Source organism: Mugil cephalus, chromosome 14 (assembly GCF_022458985.1).
Source record: "Mugil cephalus isolate CIBA_MC_2020 chromosome 14, CIBA_Mcephalus_1.1, whole genome shotgun sequence".
NCBI classification, from domain to species: Eukaryota; Metazoa; Chordata; class Actinopteri; order Mugiliformes; family Mugilidae; genus Mugil; species Mugil cephalus.
In genome coordinates this window covers 23909891-23928356 of record NC_061783.1, presented here as the reverse complement: position 1 = coordinate 23928356, position 18466 = coordinate 23909891, and the positions used below count along the sequence as shown (strand labels likewise).

Genomic DNA, 18466 nt, shown 5'->3' with positions numbered 1-18466 from the left:
CCATAGTAGGCTACTAACCATAGCCGTGGGAAAGTCCTACACTTCTCTATAACCTTTTCACTAGTGCGTATTAAGAAAAACGAGAACAGATACTGATCCAGGATCAGACCGGGAGTCAGCCGACACAGAGATATGCAGATTATAAAAACACTGAGATGAAGAATGAAACTTTTTCTGGTCTCGTTTTTTGGAGGACAAGTTTAATGCATCAAAAGAATAATACATCTATTTATTGTTTTATACATAAATAAGGTTGATCATTTCTGTTCTGATCCATCCGTTCTACATCTAACACCTGAACTCTGTGGCTATGATCAGGAGTCAGTTTAGTTTCTGTTCCATGATCTATAATGATCTGAGGTCAGGTACTACATACAACACACAACACACAACGTACTGTACCTTCACTTTGGTTGAACACCTGCTTCAGACTGGAAATCGTGGCTTTGAAGACCAGTCCAGTGTTTGTTCTAATTTCTTGTTGGTTCCGTCACAGTATCCAATTTGAAAGTCATCAACAGATGCAACTGACACAAGTTCTGGAAGGTTTGAGACTCCAGAGAATCCACTGATGGAATATTTCAGTGAGTGTTTCACTGTGGAACAAACAACATTTATAATGTGAGGGAAACTTAAACAGACTCATCATCACTAATACGGTAGATTTCTGTTAAAAGAAACTAGAAAAGAAGAAAAGATGATGAAGAAAGTGAATGAGATCTTACCTGTCGGTGAAACACAACAGAAGAGAAGCAACAAAAGCAAAGTTTTCATCTCGTTCTGTTTCTATCAAGACTTTAAGTCACCAGCTGCTTGGACTGATGTGAATGTGGTTTACTAAAGCCTGATGACTGTATTTGTGGTGGCTGTGCCAACCAAAAGTGGAAATAGAATCAGGTCAAACAGTTTTGGTTTCTCACAAGTAGACGTGAACATCTCACACACAACCTCCACATCTCAGAGGTCTTGGGTTGGACAGTGAACACCACCCACATTATTAAAAAGGCCCAGAAACCCCTGAAAAACCTTTAATGTTGCACTATAGAGAGCGTGCTGACCTACAGATGCACTTTGTGGTAATGCAGCGGAGAAAGCTAGGACATCACGTTCACATGTGGAGAGGATAAAAATAAGGGATCTATTAAATTTCACTTCCTCATCCACTCAGACCTTACATAGAAAATACTACAAAGAAATCAACAAGGAAGCAGCTCTTCTGATGTGCTTATTGCCATTGTTAGGATATCCAGACAAAAACTTCAGTATATGTGAGAAATGGATCCAGTCTCTCAGAGAGTTCTGTAAAGTCTGAAACCAAACAGAGTAAAAGAGTCACTCCTAGTAAATGAAGGAAACAGTCTGAAATTACAAAATGGTTCGTGAGATCAGTTGAAATTTGTGTTGGCTGTGTCAACCAAAAGTGGAAGTAGCACCAACTGTTGTGTATTGATGCGCTGAAAAAGAGAAGTGATCACTGCTGGCAAGTCTTCTCTTGCTTTCAAAAAAAAATTTATTACAAGAAAGAACAGTGTCAAAAACTCTGACGAATCTGAGGGAACCTCTGGTTCCAATTGTAGAATCCCCTCTCGTTCAGCTCCAACACTCTCCTTAAATATGTTTTCAAATCTCCACAAACTCAACACAACTATAAACAAATTGAATTAAAAGAATAAAGTAAACTCTTCCCTTTGAGCAATGAACATACTTAACAAATCCAGAAATAGAATGAGAGACAGGAAGAGGATCAAATACTACACAAGTCAGAAAGTTACACAGAGACATTACAGAGAGAATATTCCATCATCAAGAAACTAGTGTTTAAGTTATGGTGAACTCTAAAATAGTACAAATCTATTCAACAACTCTGACATCAATTTAGTAAAGATGATCCCATATAAAGAAACTCATGGTATTTGTTTTTCAGGTTTCTGAACTCAGCTCAGTTTTCTTCACTATCTGTGAGGTCAGAAACAAACAGAGTTAAAGGTCAACTCATAGTCTGGAGAAATCATCAACAGTTTGTTAGATCAGATGAAACAGAATAAAATAAGTTTTACTTACCAGGTGGAGCCTTTTGGTCTGAAATGAAAAGTAAAGACAGGTCATTTCAGTTCCAGTTGTTCATGTCAGAATATCTTTCATCATCTTATCTCCAGTGAATATGATCCTCTTCTACTCACTCAACCTGAAGAATAAATCCACTCTGCTCTTCTGTTTAGTTCTCACTTTGTTTCTTTCTTCATCACTTCTCTCCCTCATCATCATAGTATAGTCATGTTCTCCTGACTTCTCCTGACTCTGAGACTTACTCAGCTTTTACTGCTGGATGCTTCAAACTGTAGGATTCAACTCAAAGTCTAAATAAAAGTAGCTCACCTTGTTTCTTTCTATGAACCATGAATCCAGCAGCTGCTGCAAAGACGACACCAACAAAAACCACTGCAGAGATGATGACCATGATGATGATGATGGTGGCGCTGGTCTTGTTTCTGGGCTTCTCGGCTGAATAAAGAACAATTAAGAACAGTCCAGATAAAGACGACTGGAACAGATGTACATTCATCTGTAAATTATGTTGTTGTTATTATAAAGACTGACTGCCCAGTCTGCTCCAAATTTCAAATAAAGCCAACATAACCAAAGCATAATTATTAAATTACTTAATTATTCAGTGTGTAGGAAAAAAGGACCACGAAAGAGAAAACTAAATACGGATCAGTGTTAGTTTACCTTACGCGGATGATTTAAGCTTCATTCATATTAAAATTTAAACTGAGTTGTGAGACAAAATGTCAATCATCTAACTGTAGACATGTCCTCTTACCCTGGTTGGTTCTGATCTGTGTTTCATCCAGTTGTGTGATGATGTCGTCCTCCACACCAGAGAGATGAAACACACAGTCGTACCTCCTCCAGTCTTCAGGTGAGACTGATGAAATGTCCAGGTCAACATTCATCTGGAAGGATCCATCATGGTTGGGGAGGATCTCTCCATGTTCCACTCCTTCATGAATCTCCTCTCCATCTTTCCTCCAGAACATCATGGCTCTGTCAGGGTAGAAACCTGTGGCAGCTGACTGAAGAGGAGGGAGTCTTCTGGAGGAGAGACACTGAGGCGACGTCTGCAGGGAGAGAGATGGTTCAATAAACCTTTGGACTGTTTCCTGTGAACTATGGGTTAGAAACTGAAGGCGTGCACAGTTGCTGAGTGTATTAATAACAGGTAACTACCTATTCTCTGAAAGATCCTCCCATAGCATACATACTTCTTCAGGAAGTTAGGGCACGTGTTGATATAATAGTTTTTATTGTATTCTAGTCTGTCTTTATCAGTATCCCAACTCAGTTTGGTGGTGAGAGCCTGTGGTTTTGGTGTAGTCCAAGTCAGAGTCTGCAGGTCCAGTGAAAGGAAGTCTTCTCAATCATAGCCAAACTGATTATAACCTGCGATATCTCTAGTCTCATCATCCCATTCACAGCTATTCATCCTCTGAAGGACATGGACATCTGAGAAAGAGACAGACCAGAACATATAGAGTCACCTGGACAGACAGAAACAGCCAAGAGGACAGAGACTGCTGGAAACTGGATACTCAGTATGTACCATAGAAACAATGCTCGCATTATACACCAGAAATTGTTAGATTTGCATCAGGTGATGTTGATATCTACATTTCCCTGTATTCTGCATGTTACCCATGATTCATAGTGAAAGCCGGTTTTGCTCTTCCAGTGTAGGTACCAGATCTGCTCAGGTGAGCATCTGGTGCTTCCAGAAGACGTCACGATTTAGGGGATATTGACATTGCGCTTTACAATTGGTTGGACAACAGCAAGAAGTGGAAAAGAGGTTAGCAGTTATATCTCTATTTTTTCCTCCTTTTAGCGCCTCCGTGTCGACCTGTTCTCCTGACCAAGCAGCCAATGTTGTGTTCTTTCTCCTGGAGTTTCCAGCGCTTTATGTTCGCCATGTTTACTTACACAGAGACTGGATGCATGCTTAATGTACTGGAGAAAGAAGGAGTGATGGTGGCGCAACACGATGCCATTCTCTGAACCCTCACTAATCGTCTACACTCACTCTCCTTAGGGATGATTCAACTTGACTGGAGACGACCATCACCCAGCTCACTGCTGCTGCTGACGAACTAGCATTTAGAGACAATTCTACCTCCCTGCAGGAACTAATCGAGCTATGCATCCACCTAATCGACTTAGCACCTTCTCCTGCTCCTGCCCCAACACACCATCCCAGCCCGTGTACTGCTGGACGGTTTGGCTGATGAGAGTTTTATTGATGCAATTTTTGTCCAGGAACATGGTCTATCTTTGCAAGAATTGGCTGCACCCAAAGAGGTCAACTGCTAACAGTAATCACACACAAGATCGAACCACTTAAACTGTTGTTGTCCATTAATCATCAAGACCTCATTGAACTATATGTCATCTCTTCTCCTGCTGTCCAGGTGGTGGTGGGGTTAGCCTGGCCGAGGACCCATAATCCCCATGTGGACTGGGAATCGTCTACGATCCGGCGATGGAGTCACTACTGTCATGCCTACTGCCTCCGGTGAGCACACCCCAGTTCAGAGGCCAGGCCCCCCACCATGCAACCTCAGCAAACCTGAGAAGGAGGCCACGGAGAAGTACATCGCTGAGTCTGGACAGTGGGCTCATTCGACAACAAATACCCACTTCCATTCATGGACTCAGCTTTCGAGCCATTATCTAAGCAACGCCTACCACCTTGTTAGAATCAGGGAGGGGGACGAGTGGAAGATGGGCTTCAACACACCACTAGGGCACTTTGGTCTCACTAATGCTCCTGCTGTTTTCCAGGCTCCAGTTAATAATGTTTTGCGTGATCGGTTGAATAAATATGTATCAGTCTACCTGGGTGACATTTTGATATTCTCCTGCACCCCTGAAGAAAACATTGAACAAATCCAGGAGGTGCTCCAGTGACTACTGGAGAACAGACAGTGCATGCAAACAGAGGTGTGAATTCAACCATGGAGTGTAGGGCGTTATGGGCAGGGCACGGGCATAGCAGCTGTTAGGGCTAAAAACAAACCGATGAACGTCTCAGTGACTTTGAATTGTCGCGGCAGCTCTGTGAGCTGTAGTGGGACAACAGAAATATGAAACCGGCAAGCGGAGGTAGAATTTTATTGTAACTCCCATAGGCTTCTGAAGAAACATGTGGATAAGTTTTTTTGATTCCCCTCAGGTACATACCCTGGACATGAACTGTTTCAGCTGCCGCCCTCAGGCAGGCGCTATCATCCACCAAGACTCACATTTTTAAATTTAGAAACAGTTTCTTTCCTCAGGCCACTACTGCACTGTCAATTATTATTGTATTACTCTTGTTGCACTTAAGTGCTGCTGGTTACAGATATTATTTGCTCTATGGACTCTATGGACTATGGATTTTTATGTTGGTTGCGGATGGTTTTTTAAATTTTTTTGTGTGGGATGTTTTGCACTATGAGGAGCAGACTCTTCAATTTCATTGTATTGATACAGACTCTCATCTCATCACTTCATCTCTACTACTGGTTATCCTCACCCGGGTACACCCTGGACATGTCTCCCTTCCACCCATTCGTACTTACACTTACACCTAGGGTCAACTGAGAACCACCAATGAACATAACGGGCATGTCTTTGGAGGTGGAAGGAAACCGGAGAACCTGGAGAGAACCCACGAGGACACAGGGAGAACATGCAAACTCCAACCGCCCTAATAAAGATTCTATTCGCTTCTCATCTTCCATACCGTTTAATCCTAACTAGGGTTGCAGGGGTTGCTGCGGGAGTCTATCCCAGTTGGCATTGGGCAAGAGGCGGGGTCCACCCTGGATAGGTCACCACACACAGAGACAAACAACCATTCGCACTCACACTTAGGTCACCAGTCGGCCTAACGAGCATGTCTTTGGAGAAAACCCCGAGCTGGACTTGAACCCGGACATTCTCGCTGGGAGGCATCCAGCCTCTATTCTATTCTATTTTAGAGAAGTGCTCTCTTGCTTCTGATTGGTCAGACACCAATACTCAGAGTTGATTATTTATCAAAAGACCACCACTGCCCCTGGAAAACAACAGCGCTCAACGAACACAGAACATTTCATACATCCTAAGTATTATCTAGAAAAATAAAATGGAAAAAAAAAAAAAAAAACAGAATTATGATTATGAACAAATTTACAAAAATAGGGTGAAAAACTGAAAAAAATAATTTAAATTGTATTCATTTGATAAAAGTAGTAAAATTGTGACATCACCTCCAGTTTTGTTTAAGCGCTGCTTCAGACCGTCAATGCTCACTCTCAGGATATGCCAGTTCTTTAAACACTCGTTAGTGTAGTACTCCATGTGGTGGGGGTCACCTTTTATAAATTTCTTCGTCCAGTCCAGTTTGAGTTCAACTCTCCTTATGTTGCTGTCATAGTGACCCACCACAGTATCATCAACCACTGCTACTCCCACAAACTCTGGTAAGTTTGGTATCCCAGAAGATGCAGTGACGAAAAGCTGCAAGGAGTGTTTCACTGTTGGACAAAAATAAGTAAGTGCAGGTTTCAAGTGACATTTTTACAATATTAAAATATATATCTGATCTAGTTCCTATAATAACCTTTAAATAAATAATCAAATGATATTAAGTGAAGTGGGAGAGTTCTAGATACTCCTTAATGTGTTGTAATAATATCAACAACTTAGTTTTCTTTTTAATATACTTTTTAACACACTAGGATCAGTTTTACAACAACAACTCTTTTTGCCACTAGGCCTCTTCTTGAACTATCAAATGCAAATTTTGGGTCAACTGAATGGGAACTGCGTGCAGTAATAAAATAAATGCAACCATTGTGTTTCACTGTGGTTAAAAATACTCAAAATTAACAAATTAAACACAAAGTTTAGTCAAGAGTTGCATTTTTTGTGAATTCAGATGAAAGTAAAACTAAAACACCGGTAGCGTAGAAGGATTTAAAGGTGTAGGAACTGTTCTATAAACATGTCACAAAGAAACATTTGAAATAATTTTGCCTGGAGATGCAAAGTCCCAGAAGAGGGAAAAATTTGTTGTGTAGTAGAAGACGTGATCAGTGAAGACTAAATGCACATGCATTTGCAACCAATGGTCACATGATCTGTATCTTTATAACATAGACAATATAAAGATGGACGGCGGAACTGCTCCTGAAAAGTGAACATAGCGCACCCCCTGGTGGCAGACTAGTGTATAGGTCATAATCTCCACCTCTTCCATTCAAGATTAAAGAGTCATTTATTGTCATCATGTGTGTACATAACGATATATTGGGCTTGAGCTCCTGGCTAAAGGAGTGTAAATATAAAAACAGTAGAAAATAAAAATAGAGCTGTGCAGATATGTACATATAAGTAAACCAGCATGGTGGAGGGGTGGGGCTGTCCATCCGTGTAACAACACATCATTATAAATAAAACTAAGTCATAGGTTGTTACAACAATTTCTGTAATGATCAGAATGATTGCACATAAAACACATAAAAAATAGAAAGAAAACAAGAATACAACAAAAATAGAAGCATAAACCTACACTGTAAAAAACGGTAAATTTCTGGCAGCAGGGGCGCCATAAAAATACCGTAAAATAACGGGAAATTACTTTCTCGTAAAAATACAGACATTTTCCATAATTAAAATGCAGTTTGTACTTGTAATTTTAACAAGATTTTGTCGTATTTTCAGGTTGTTTTACCGTTTAATTAGAAACATTTTCACATTTTAAAACAATTAAATCACCTAGAAATGTGGTAAATAAATGTTGTATTACGAACAATAATGCTTAAATTTACAGAAATGTGCTGTCATTAATCGGTTTTAATGACATGATTTTATGGGAAGAGATTGTATAATAATTTATATTTGATGTAATACAACAGTATATGACATAAAATAAAATAATGAAATTACCCATAAAGCCGGCAATTTAACATTGTAATATGAATAATAATGCTTAAAGTTACAGAAATGTGCTCTTATTAGTTTATTTAAAAAGGCTGTAGGCTATATTAGATTAGATGTAATATAACAGTATACAACAATAATTTGATCTTTTCAAAACATGAGAACATGAGAAAAAATGAGACCAAGCTGAACAAGAACAGCTACAATTTCCCATTCTCCGTATTTTTATTCAACTGTAGCAGGTAGCCATTATTACAGCAATATTCAAAAATCTATTCATTTAAAATGACTGGTTCTGAAACAAAAACAAAACCAAAACAAAATTCAACTGAACTGGTAATGAAAGAAAAAAGTTAAAAAAAAAATAAAAATAATAAAAATAGTTGAGTTACCAATTTACATACAAGTCACCATACATCCACAACACTGACTAGAAACTTGGTGAAACGTCACTGGAAATAAATCCATACTCTATACCAGGGGTCGGCAACCATCAACATTCAAAGAGCCATTTGGAAAGAAAACACTGGGAGCCACAAAACCCCTTTGACATCTAAAATGAAGATAACACTGCATATATCCTTTTCACCTCTATGCTAGGCCCATAGTGTGTTGCATTTCTGAAATGAAATAATTGCTACAGACAAAACGAAATTGCATTATGCATACATAACGGGGATTTATCCGTGGTTGGCTTACCTGGGGTTGAAAAGTTCAATGAATAGCGGGCTGGACCTGCAGGCGGGTGTCGAAAGGGGGTTTTGTGGGGGGTTATTTTTGCAACAAAAAAATTAAAAATCATTTTTATTTTAATTTAAAAGATCACCATCAATTAAATTTAGAATTTATTTAAAAAAAAAAATGCACTAAAATAAAATACATTTAAATTTAAAAATACTTGACGCAATAGTAAAGAGCTGCAATAAAGGGGGTTTCAGTGTTTTTTGGTTGATGTTACAACCAGAGGTGGTGTGGCATTCAGTGCATTCAGTTGTTGTGTAACTCTTGCTCGTTCACTGTGGTGACTAGTTTGCATTCTGAAGCGTTAGAAAGCGTAAAAAAGTGAACGGCTTTGATCACCCCTTGCCCCCGCACCGCTGCAAAAGAGGAAACAAAGGCGCATGCAAACTCCGGAGCCGCAGGTTGCCGACACCTGCTCTTTCAGTTGCGAGAGGGGGGGTTTGTCCAAAACCTGAATATTGTTGATCGTAGTGAAGTTGCAGTTTCTGAGCTGAAACCCCCTGAAGAGAAGACAGAAAACATTGCTGTTTTTAAATAAAAAAGCAATAAAGTTTAAGAGGCGGACCGGTAAAGGTGAAAAGAAGTTAACCCTTTTTTAAAACCCAAACAGCAGTACACGGTCCCATTAGATGACCCTCTGTTTTTGGGACAGACAAGTTGAAAGACTCAACATAACCCCTACAAAGAAAATACACACCGCTGACTTACTGGGAACTAAATAAAAAAAATATTGTTGTTGGGGAACTTTTGTCTGCGGATAAAAAAGAAATTTTTTTTTGTACATTGTGAAAAAGTACCCTTGTTCACCCATAATCCCACCCATCATTAGTTGTGTGTTTTGCTACCAATCAGAATCTAGAGAAGATAGCCCCAAATGATGTACAAATTTTAAGCCACTGTAAATTCATGCGTGATTTTTATATTACACTAAGTTAAGGTGTTTATTTTATTTTTCAGCCATCTAACCCAAAAGAGTAATTGTGTGAAAAAACGATCCCGTATCACCGAGGGGGATTGGTAGACTTTTTTTTATGGACTTGTACTGGTACTGGTTTCCTGAAAACTTTTGGTTGCTCGGCTGCGGGAGGATGCCAAGATGTGTTGGCCCTTTAAAAAAGGACAGATAGTTTAATTTTTAAAAACACAGACATCACATAGTAAAGTGGGTAATTTTTAAAATAAAAATTCTACCCTCAGTAGCCCTTTAAATTTTAATTTTTAAAATGTTTTTTTCTCAATTAATGCAGTAAAACCCCACAAAAGACCCATTTTGAAATAAAGTTAAACAAGGTAGTGTAAAAGTCACATTTTTTTAAAAACATCAACAAAAATGGGAAAAGATTCTTTAAGTTAATTCATAGTAAAAAACTGCGATTGGACTGCATTTTTTGTACAGGTGGACCTAATAAGTATTTTTGACTAGCAATTTTTTAATGAAAAATTTTTATTCTGTCAAACTGAAATACATATTTGCTTTTTGGGGTGACAGCGTTCGGGGCTTCAACTGGTTGAGGACAAAAAAGGAGGTCACTCTTGCGGGTAGCTCGGGCCCTCAACTCCTAAACATTGCAGATGCCCCACAAAGGCTCAGGGTCCCCAGTTTAGGGCCGATTTTTTGAAAGACAAAGCAACTCTCTGCATCCATGATAGGGGAAAGGGGGGATGAAAAATACTTTTTTACTGTCAGTTTTTAATTTCAAATCCGATGATCGGAGTCAACATCTATGCTTAAGTGAAATTATCTTGTCCCACAAATTGTAAACATGAAAATGGAAATAAAATTTTTCTGCTCGGGTTTCCAAAACTTTTCTGCTTGTTTATTCAACAATGCAAATGCGGCAATGGGAAATCATGAGGTGTAAAAATAAGATACAGGTGGCCCTGCATCACAAGATGAGCTAAAATCTTCTGAATTCAAGTGCCAACCTTGGTTTTTAACACAGAAAGACCATTCTTGTTTTGAGTCCACTGCTTTCACTGTCAGTTCACGGGGAAAAAGGAGTGGAGTTCAAACCCACAAGATTATGCCTGAAATCAACTTCCCCACTTTCGCAGGGGGGAGAAAGGAAAAAAAATCCTTACCCCGGGGGAAATCATCCATTTCAAAGACAGAGAAAAAAGTTATGGGCCAAAAAAAATTTAGTGAAAATTGTTAGAAGAGGGTTAATAATCGATTATTGTTATTGTTGCAGCTTAAAAAAATTTGTTCCTCTTTCTCTCCGCCTGGTCAGTCGTTCAAAAGAAACGAAAACTCATGTTAAGGGTAGCAAAAGTTAGGTAAATAAAAAAAAAAGTGGTTGGTTGGCGACTTTTAACATATGAAAAAACTATGAAAAACACTGGCAGACCGCCGCCGGGCCCTTTTTAAAACTTTTTTTTTATCTGTTCTAACATTTCAATTGCGACATGCTGCGGTTTGGGTTTTGGTGGATGAGTAAAGTCGAGGATGGTGGTAAAAAAGCTAATACTACTGCTTCATTTTGATACTTGCCTTCTGCCTTCGTTTTCCCCCCCTCGACTTGCTGCTGTTTGCCCCCAAGTTTCTGTGCCCAAAAAGGGGAACGGGTGGGGGTTTGTTGACTTGGGTTAGGTAAGTCAAAAGGATGTTCAGGCCCCAACAGCCAAGGGATTTCTTCTTTCTTCTTCTCTTTTCTTCTTTTTTCTTTTTTTCTTTTCTTTTCTTCTTCTTTTTTCTCCAACCGTTTCTGTCGCCCAAACCAAAACGGGCCCCCGCGCTTTTCAAACCGCGCTCAATAATGTCGCTTCGTTTGTGTTTGTGCGGGAGGTTGCGCAGTAAAAGTCCCCTGTTTAAACGTGTTTTTCGGACATGCTGTAAAATTTTTTTAAGAGGGAAATGGTTAAATTATTTTACCACAATACCCTACGTTTAATAGTTTTTTTATATAATTTCTCAGTAATTTTAAATGTTTTTTAAAGTTTTGTTGATTTTTACAGTTTATTCCATTAAAAAAGACAATATTTTAAAATTACTTTTTTGTGAACAATTTTAAAAATAATTCTGTATTTCAGTTTTTTTTTGTAAAAGAAATAAAAAAATACGTTTTCAATGTTTTCACGTTAAAATGATTTATGTTTTTTTTTCATTTGACATGAAAGTCTCTTTTCGTTTGATTGCAGTTTGTTTTTTTTTTTTAAAAAATAGAATAATCTGTAAAAAAACAATAAATTCGTTATATTACTTTTTTGTTTTCATGTGGGGTGGGGTAAAAGCGGGTGCTTTGTCATTTTCACATTTTTTTTTTTTTCCATTGGTGAAACATTCACTGATACGAAAAAACCCCCGATAGAACTGGAGCCGTTTTTTTTGGGCCCGTATTGGGGCCGTAAAGGCTGGTCATCTGTATAAGTTTATTTCAGGTGTTTGTTTTGGTTTGTTTTGCATTAGTTGCGCCCTCTCGATCCCCCCGGCTTTTAAGAGTTTTTCCAGTGAGTTGAGAGACGAGAAACAAACAAAACAAATTTTCGTTTAGATGAACGGCAGCAACACTGCCCATTTCCAGGGGTTCCCCGTTAGTTTAAAATGTAGTGTTCAATACCACTGAGCTTTTTTCCCAAAGCTTTTTTATTAAATATTTTTTATATTTTATGTCTAACAAAACTGAAAGTTCCACTTGAACGATCCTGCTCCACATTTTTTAAAAACACACAAAGGGTTATTGTTGAAAGAAGTTGTTGTTCAGATATTTGATCCAAACATTTTTTTGGGTTTATTTTTTTTTATTTTTTGTTTTTATTTTTCGTTTTTAATGTGGTGTTAAAAATTTTTTACATTGTTAATTTTGCGCAAATGGGTCATATGAATTTCACTACAGGTGGGATCATCTGCCCGTGATCATGTAGATTTTAAACTTTTATAGCCATTAATTACAGTAAAACATCGGGTCAACTGTTCTACCGTTTTTTTTTGTAAGTGACCTACTGTGAAAAAAAAGGCGTCTCTGAATGGTTGTTTTTGCTCATGTTTTTGGTGCGCACTAAAGGGTTTTTCATCGTCAGCTGTTCCCTCTTGATCTCACAGAAAAAAAAACTGTCTGGGTTCTTTGTCATGAACTTGGGGAAAAGCTGAGAAAGTGGTTTCTTTCGTCTAACCGGGTTATTATTTTTTTAAAATGGTCCTTTTTGGCTGAGATAGAGAGGAAAAAATACAGATACTGCATAAAAGCAGTTCTTTTTATTTCCAGCTTCGTCTTTTGTTATTTTTTTTGGGCGCGCTTTTAAACTTTTAGAAAAGCTTGTCTAACTTCTTGAGGAGATGAAACAGTGACAGAAACGGAGCTCTTTTTATTCTGTCATTTTTAAAACCAGAACCAGAAAGTAAGATAAGCAGGGGGACGCAAAGAAGAGAGGTTGTTTTTAATCTAAAGGAAATAAGAAAAGGGAGATGAGAAAAACAAAGCTTTATTATGAAATTTACAAAAACGAGTAAAACGGAAAGAATCTCCCACTTCCATAAATTCAAAACCTAAAAAGACCCCAAATTCCCCCTTTCCCCCAAAATGGACCGCTAACAAACAAAAAATTTTAACAGATCTAAAGGTTCCCGAGTGACCCCTTTGTGAGGACTTAGCAACCACTTACTGGAAAAAATCAATGAATTCATCGAGTTTTCACCTTAACAGTTTTTAAAAATTGTGCCCCTGGATCATTGATTTTACGTAGGAAAACTGGAGATTTTTGTCCGGGTTGAGTGAGGACACTTGGTGGAGTTTCTCCCCCAAGTGAAGCCACAACCCCCTTTAGACCAACTCCCCTGTCCTTTAAAACATGTTTGGATTCTTTGAGGAACAGTGCTATTATGGTAAATTCAGGGTCTTCCTGTTTTAAGGGCGGCGTGGTGGGGCCCCCTTTGAAGAAGAGCAATTTGGCCCCAAAAAATTTTTAATAACTATCGGCCGGTATCCAATTTGGAAAAAGACGGAAAATAATAACAAGAAAAGTAAAAAAAAAAACTTTAAAAATAACAAAACATGGAAAAAAAATGAATAATAAAAAAAAGTAGAAAAACGTAGAAAAACAAGGGTTTCCCAAGCAGTAAAACCCCCATTACGTAAAAAACAGATATTTACAGTGTTGTAGTAAGACGTCCAAACATCCCAAAAGGATAAAAAAGAAAAAACCCAAAAAATATAAAAAAAAGATCTTCGATATAACAGCTTATACTGGGTTTTTCCACAGGGACAGTGTTGGGGGCTGAGGATTTGTGGGCCCCCTTACTCCCTCCTAAAACCCTGGAACTAAACCCCCCAATTCTTTATTGGGGGCCCTTTTCCCCAGGGAGGACCCAAAGGTCTGAGTGGGGGTCTAACACCCAACACCTGCACCAAACCCAAACCCTCCTGTTAAAACCCCCTACACACTAAAAGCATCAGACCCCAAACACAAACTTTTAAACAGTAAAAAATGGAAATATGGGTTTTTCAACTTTTTAAAAAGTTTAAAAAAAGAAGTAAAAAAAAAGTAAAAGTAAAAAAGTGCTTACTCAAATGAAGCCCCTTTTAAAGAATGTTTTTTTGGTAAAGGTGACGGCTACAGCAGCGTTTCGGATTTACATAATTTAAAAGGGGGGGGTGGTTATGTGGCTATTTTTTGGTTTTGAGGAAATGAAGGGGCCCCAGCGTACATATACAGAAGAAGATAAGTGTTATTTACCGGAGTTTGATTGGGACTGTATGTTTTTTAGTAATGCTGGGAGTGTTGGGTCTGTTTCTATAAAAACTAACTAAAAATAAAAAGAACGAAATGACCTATATTGGTAACACGTATTCCGTGATGAACTAACCCCGTGCAAAGTTTTGACCCCTTCAACTATTTAGACGATGAAAATTTTAACCAAGTATTTAAGGGGTTTTCTGCAAATGTGGGGGTGGATTAAAATATGACTATGAATTTTCTCATAATTTACAAAGTAACGAACGCTTTTTAAAGTATAAATGCCCTCTGACATGTTGGATGAAGCGTAAAGCAGGAGGGGTTCGACCTTCTCATGTGGTGGACCTGATGTTTTTCTGAGGGGGTTTTTTGGGACTTGGGACGGGTTTGGCTGGATATTTCTTTCAGAAAAGAATCCAGCCTCCCTTTCGTTGCCACCCCGTCTGGGGGTTTTAACATCAGAGGGGAGATTAGTTTACGGTCATTTAATAAAACACGGAGGTCATCAGATGTTTTAAGTTCCCTTCTTGGAAATGATTCTTTCTTCCCCTTTTAAAACTCCCCGGTTTTTGAAAAAACCGGAGGATGTTCTCAATGGTACTATGTTTTTTTTACAAAATTATTTCATGGTTGTAGTGAATTGATTTAACACAAATAGTCTTTTTTCAAGTTTATTCCTTCCAATCGATTTTTAATTCTTATTTAAATTTGGGAAAAAAAACTTATTTATTAAAACATTTCCTGCAAAAAACGAAAAACAATTTATCAACCAAACTTCTACTTCCCCTTTTAAAAGTGATCATCTGTTTTAATAATGTTTTAATTGCTTTAAGCTAAAAAAAACCCCCCCCGGTTCTAACAATCCCGGGGGGTGACATTTACAGGATGGATGGAAAATTAAATAACTTGTTTCACTGATAAAATTAATTCAATAATCAAATAACAGAGAAAATTTTAAAAAACAATGCTGGTTGGGATCTACAACCCTTTGTTGGAGCTTTTTAAATAAAGACCCAAAAAATTTGGGGTGTGAGGGTTTTAATTTTTTCCCCCAGTTCATGTTTTTTACAACAGTGTGAAGTTGGGTTTTTAAAACGCTGCAGTGTGCAGGATAATTTAAGGATATCAGCATTCAGTATTTTATTGTCAAATGTCAAACACATTCGTGTTTGGATACCTGATAGAAAAATCCACTTTTACCTTAAAGAATCAGTGACTCCTCTGTCCCTGTCCCCGTTGAGTGTCTGATATCTCATAATCGGATTGTACAAAAAGGGGCACAACACTTTTCCGGGGAAAAGGGCATGGGCGATGTTTAAGTGCTACATTAGTAAATGTGTTGGATCGGAGGAGAGTCCAGACAAACATTGTTAGTTTGATGGGGGAGAGAAAAAATCCAGAATAAACACCCCATGTTTTAAATCACCCGCACAGCACCAACACCCAAAACACCCAAAAGGGGGAAGGGGAAAAAAGGGGCAGAATGGCGTACCCTTTTGTTGTGGGTTTTTAGCACAGTCCAAAAAAAAAGGGAATGAAGTGATGGTGATGGTAGAAGTTGTTGTATTGAAGGACTTGTACTTGTCCACAGTCCAATAAAAAACAGAGCTGATAACAGACCACTCCCTTGTTCTTCTGGGGAAAAGATTTTGGGAAATTTGGTGTAAATACATACAAAAAACTTGGATTCGGACCTACAAAACATTGATGTTGTTGAAAACATGAAGAACAAACACTGAATACCAAAGAGGCATCGGAACCTAAACGATCCTGAATTTTGGAGCAGGTTGAGGCAATCAGCAATGATGGAACCTGCATCTCCCCCAGAGCCAGGACCGGGGTCAGACGGAGAAGAAGAAGCTGATGATTGAACCAGAAAAAAAATTTCCATCAGTTTGTGTTGTTATGAAATGGATGTAAAGTTAAGCAAAGATTTAATTTAATACTAAACAAAATGAAATCAGTGGTTAGTGAAGGAGAGAAAATGTGAGCTTTAAAAATAAACCAGGTGTCAGAGTTTTTTCAGATGAGACTATGCAAAAACAACTTTACCTGTTCCCTTTGTTCAATCATCTCCTCACTTTTAGTCCGTTCAGTTTTAAAAGAAACATGGGTTTTTTATGTTTGTTCTTATATAACAACAGTAATTTGATTTTATTTTGAAGAAGGAGCAGGGGTCATTTAAGAACTTTTTTTCTTCTTGCTCAAAAATTATTTTGGATCAAAAATGAAACTTTTTATTTTGTTTAAACTGAAATTGTTCTGTTTCTTATATTCAAATTCTGTATAAGAGAAAACATATTTAACAAAATTTAAAAGACAAAAAAAATTAACCCTTACTCAAAACATCTCAATCCTGAAAGAGATGGCATGAATGACTTTACGCTGTAATTAGACTTGTCTCATTTTTAACGTCAAAAAGTTTTTATCTGGAAGGTGTTTTCTTTTTTTGAACAAAAACCTGAACTCTTTACTCCCTCCTCTTGGGTTGAATACGGCGTTCCTTTTCTTTTTCAAGGGGATGTTGTTTGGGTAGAAGCCCAGACCAGAACACCAAAATGATGTAGGTCCCTTTTTTCTAGTTCTTTTAACATCTTACCTAGGAGGAGCTGGGGCAGAAAAAAATGTGGGGATGTTTTGGGGGGAGGTACGTGCCGCATGATAAGCCAATTTTCACCAATATGATCAGTTTATAACATGACGTCCCCATAAGAGAAACTACAGATATGGTGATACTAGAAATGAAGGGGGAATGAAAAAAAATTTTTTCTAACAACGATGAGACCCCAAATAAGAGAAAAATCCCCAATCTATTTCCCTTTAAACCACACACGTGGGTTCAAGGAATAACCCCTTTTTGAAACCACCAGGACCCAAAGGAGGTCTAGTGGGTTACAGAAATTTCCCGGAAGACCAACATGCCCTCTTTGCCATAGTGGGGGGGGGGTTGGGGTGTGGGACAGCATAAAGTTCCAGGCATCCACATTTTGGAACCTCCTGGCTGTAAAAACTCACACCCGGTGAAAAAGGTAAAAGGCGGTCTTTTTTCTCGAAAAACTGAAACAAGGATCTCCACTCAGTGTCATTAAATTCAAAAAGGGCCCCAATCAAAAGATCCCGTGCCCCAGGGGACAGTGTGGTAGGCAGCTGCACAGACCGGAAAAAAAAGGGGCTTGGCTTGCATGGTAGGACAGTGAGGGGATTGTGGGATGCCCGATTGGGGTGAGTTTCACTGACCCAGTTTAAAGGGGGGCTACATGCATTACAAAAGATCCCCCCCACCACCTAGACACTGTCCGTATACCATAAGGGAAGAGGTACAGGAAAATTAAAACAAAGGGGCAAACTATGAGGGGGCAGTTTTTTCCCAGAGGGGTTTAAAAACAGTCATCTTTAAAGCTTAATGTTGATCTAGTTTCCTGAAACTTAGGTTATTAAAATTTTATTTCATGTTTACTTGTGTCATGAACTTAGGAAAAAACCGTCCTCCCAAAGAGTCAGGATCTGAAACAAGAAACATTACATTTTTTCTGCATCCCTTTAAAACCCAAACCCGATTGTTTTGAAATAATGTGGATGTTAAATATCTTCACTTTTAACAGGTCAAAGTTTTTTACGTAAAAATTCCGGAACAAAGGTTTTGAAAAAAACTGAAGCTTTAGAGAAAAGAAAACATGTGATATTTCAACTTTTTATAATGAGTCATTCTCTAGGTTTGGGATCGTCCTAGAATCGTCTCATCAAAATTTTTTTCCCGTTATGCTTTGCTTGTATCAGAGTAAAATCTCCTCGTTGTGACTTTTTTTTAACATGATAGTTTTTAATGTGTTGATGAGGTGGCTGAGACTGAAGATTAGACTCTTTTGTCTTAGGGATAAAACCCATGGGGTCCCTCAGGGGTCAGTTTTTGTCCATCAATTCCACTTACCACTTATTCACTGGAAAACCCCTTTTAAAAAATTTACAAAATGGATTTTAGACCAAAAAAATATTAATCTGATGGACAAACTCATGTAGGAAATAATTAGAAAAGAAAAGAAAACTACGACAAAAGAGAAAAAAAGAAAAACTTTTTACCCCAAACCCTTTC

General features: G+C 38.2%; 4 protein-coding genes and 1 long non-coding RNA gene across 7 annotated transcripts in view; 2 read left to right on the top strand and 3 right to left on the bottom strand.

Annotated features, from left to right (window-relative positions):
* The window catches only part of LOC125019928 (H-2 class I histocompatibility antigen, Q10 alpha chain-like), a 333056-nt gene that overhangs the window by 52009 nt on the left and 262581 nt on the right, over nt 1–18466 (top strand). The gene's annotated exons all lie outside the window — the stretch shown is intronic.
* The window catches only part of LOC125019922, a 293290-nt gene that overhangs the window by 48948 nt on the left and 225876 nt on the right, over nt 1–18466 (top strand). The gene's annotated exons all lie outside the window — the stretch shown is intronic.
* Nucleotides 1–18466, bottom strand: part of LOC125019923 — a 268060-nt gene that overhangs the window by 99391 nt on the left and 150203 nt on the right. The window lies entirely within an intron of this gene.
* Nucleotides 1–18466, bottom strand: part of LOC125019931 (H-2 class I histocompatibility antigen, Q10 alpha chain-like) — an 85116-nt gene that overhangs the window by 64173 nt on the left and 2477 nt on the right. The window contains exon 1 of one of the 2 annotated variants that reach the window (XM_047605080.1): nt 403–421. The exons of the other annotated variant lie outside the window; for it this stretch is intronic. The gene's annotated coding sequence lies outside the window, so the exon portion shown is untranslated. Of the gene's footprint in view, nt 1–402; nt 422–18466 lie in introns of those variants that run through there. 2 annotated transcript variants of the gene reach the window in all.
* On the bottom strand, nt 3066–6684 carry LOC125019950. The gene is made up of 3 exons (XR_007114153.1): nt 6291–6684; nt 3232–3507; nt 3066–3122 (listed from the first exon to the last, which is right to left on the bottom strand). It is a non-coding gene; the product is annotated as an uncharacterized LOC125019950 (long non-coding RNA).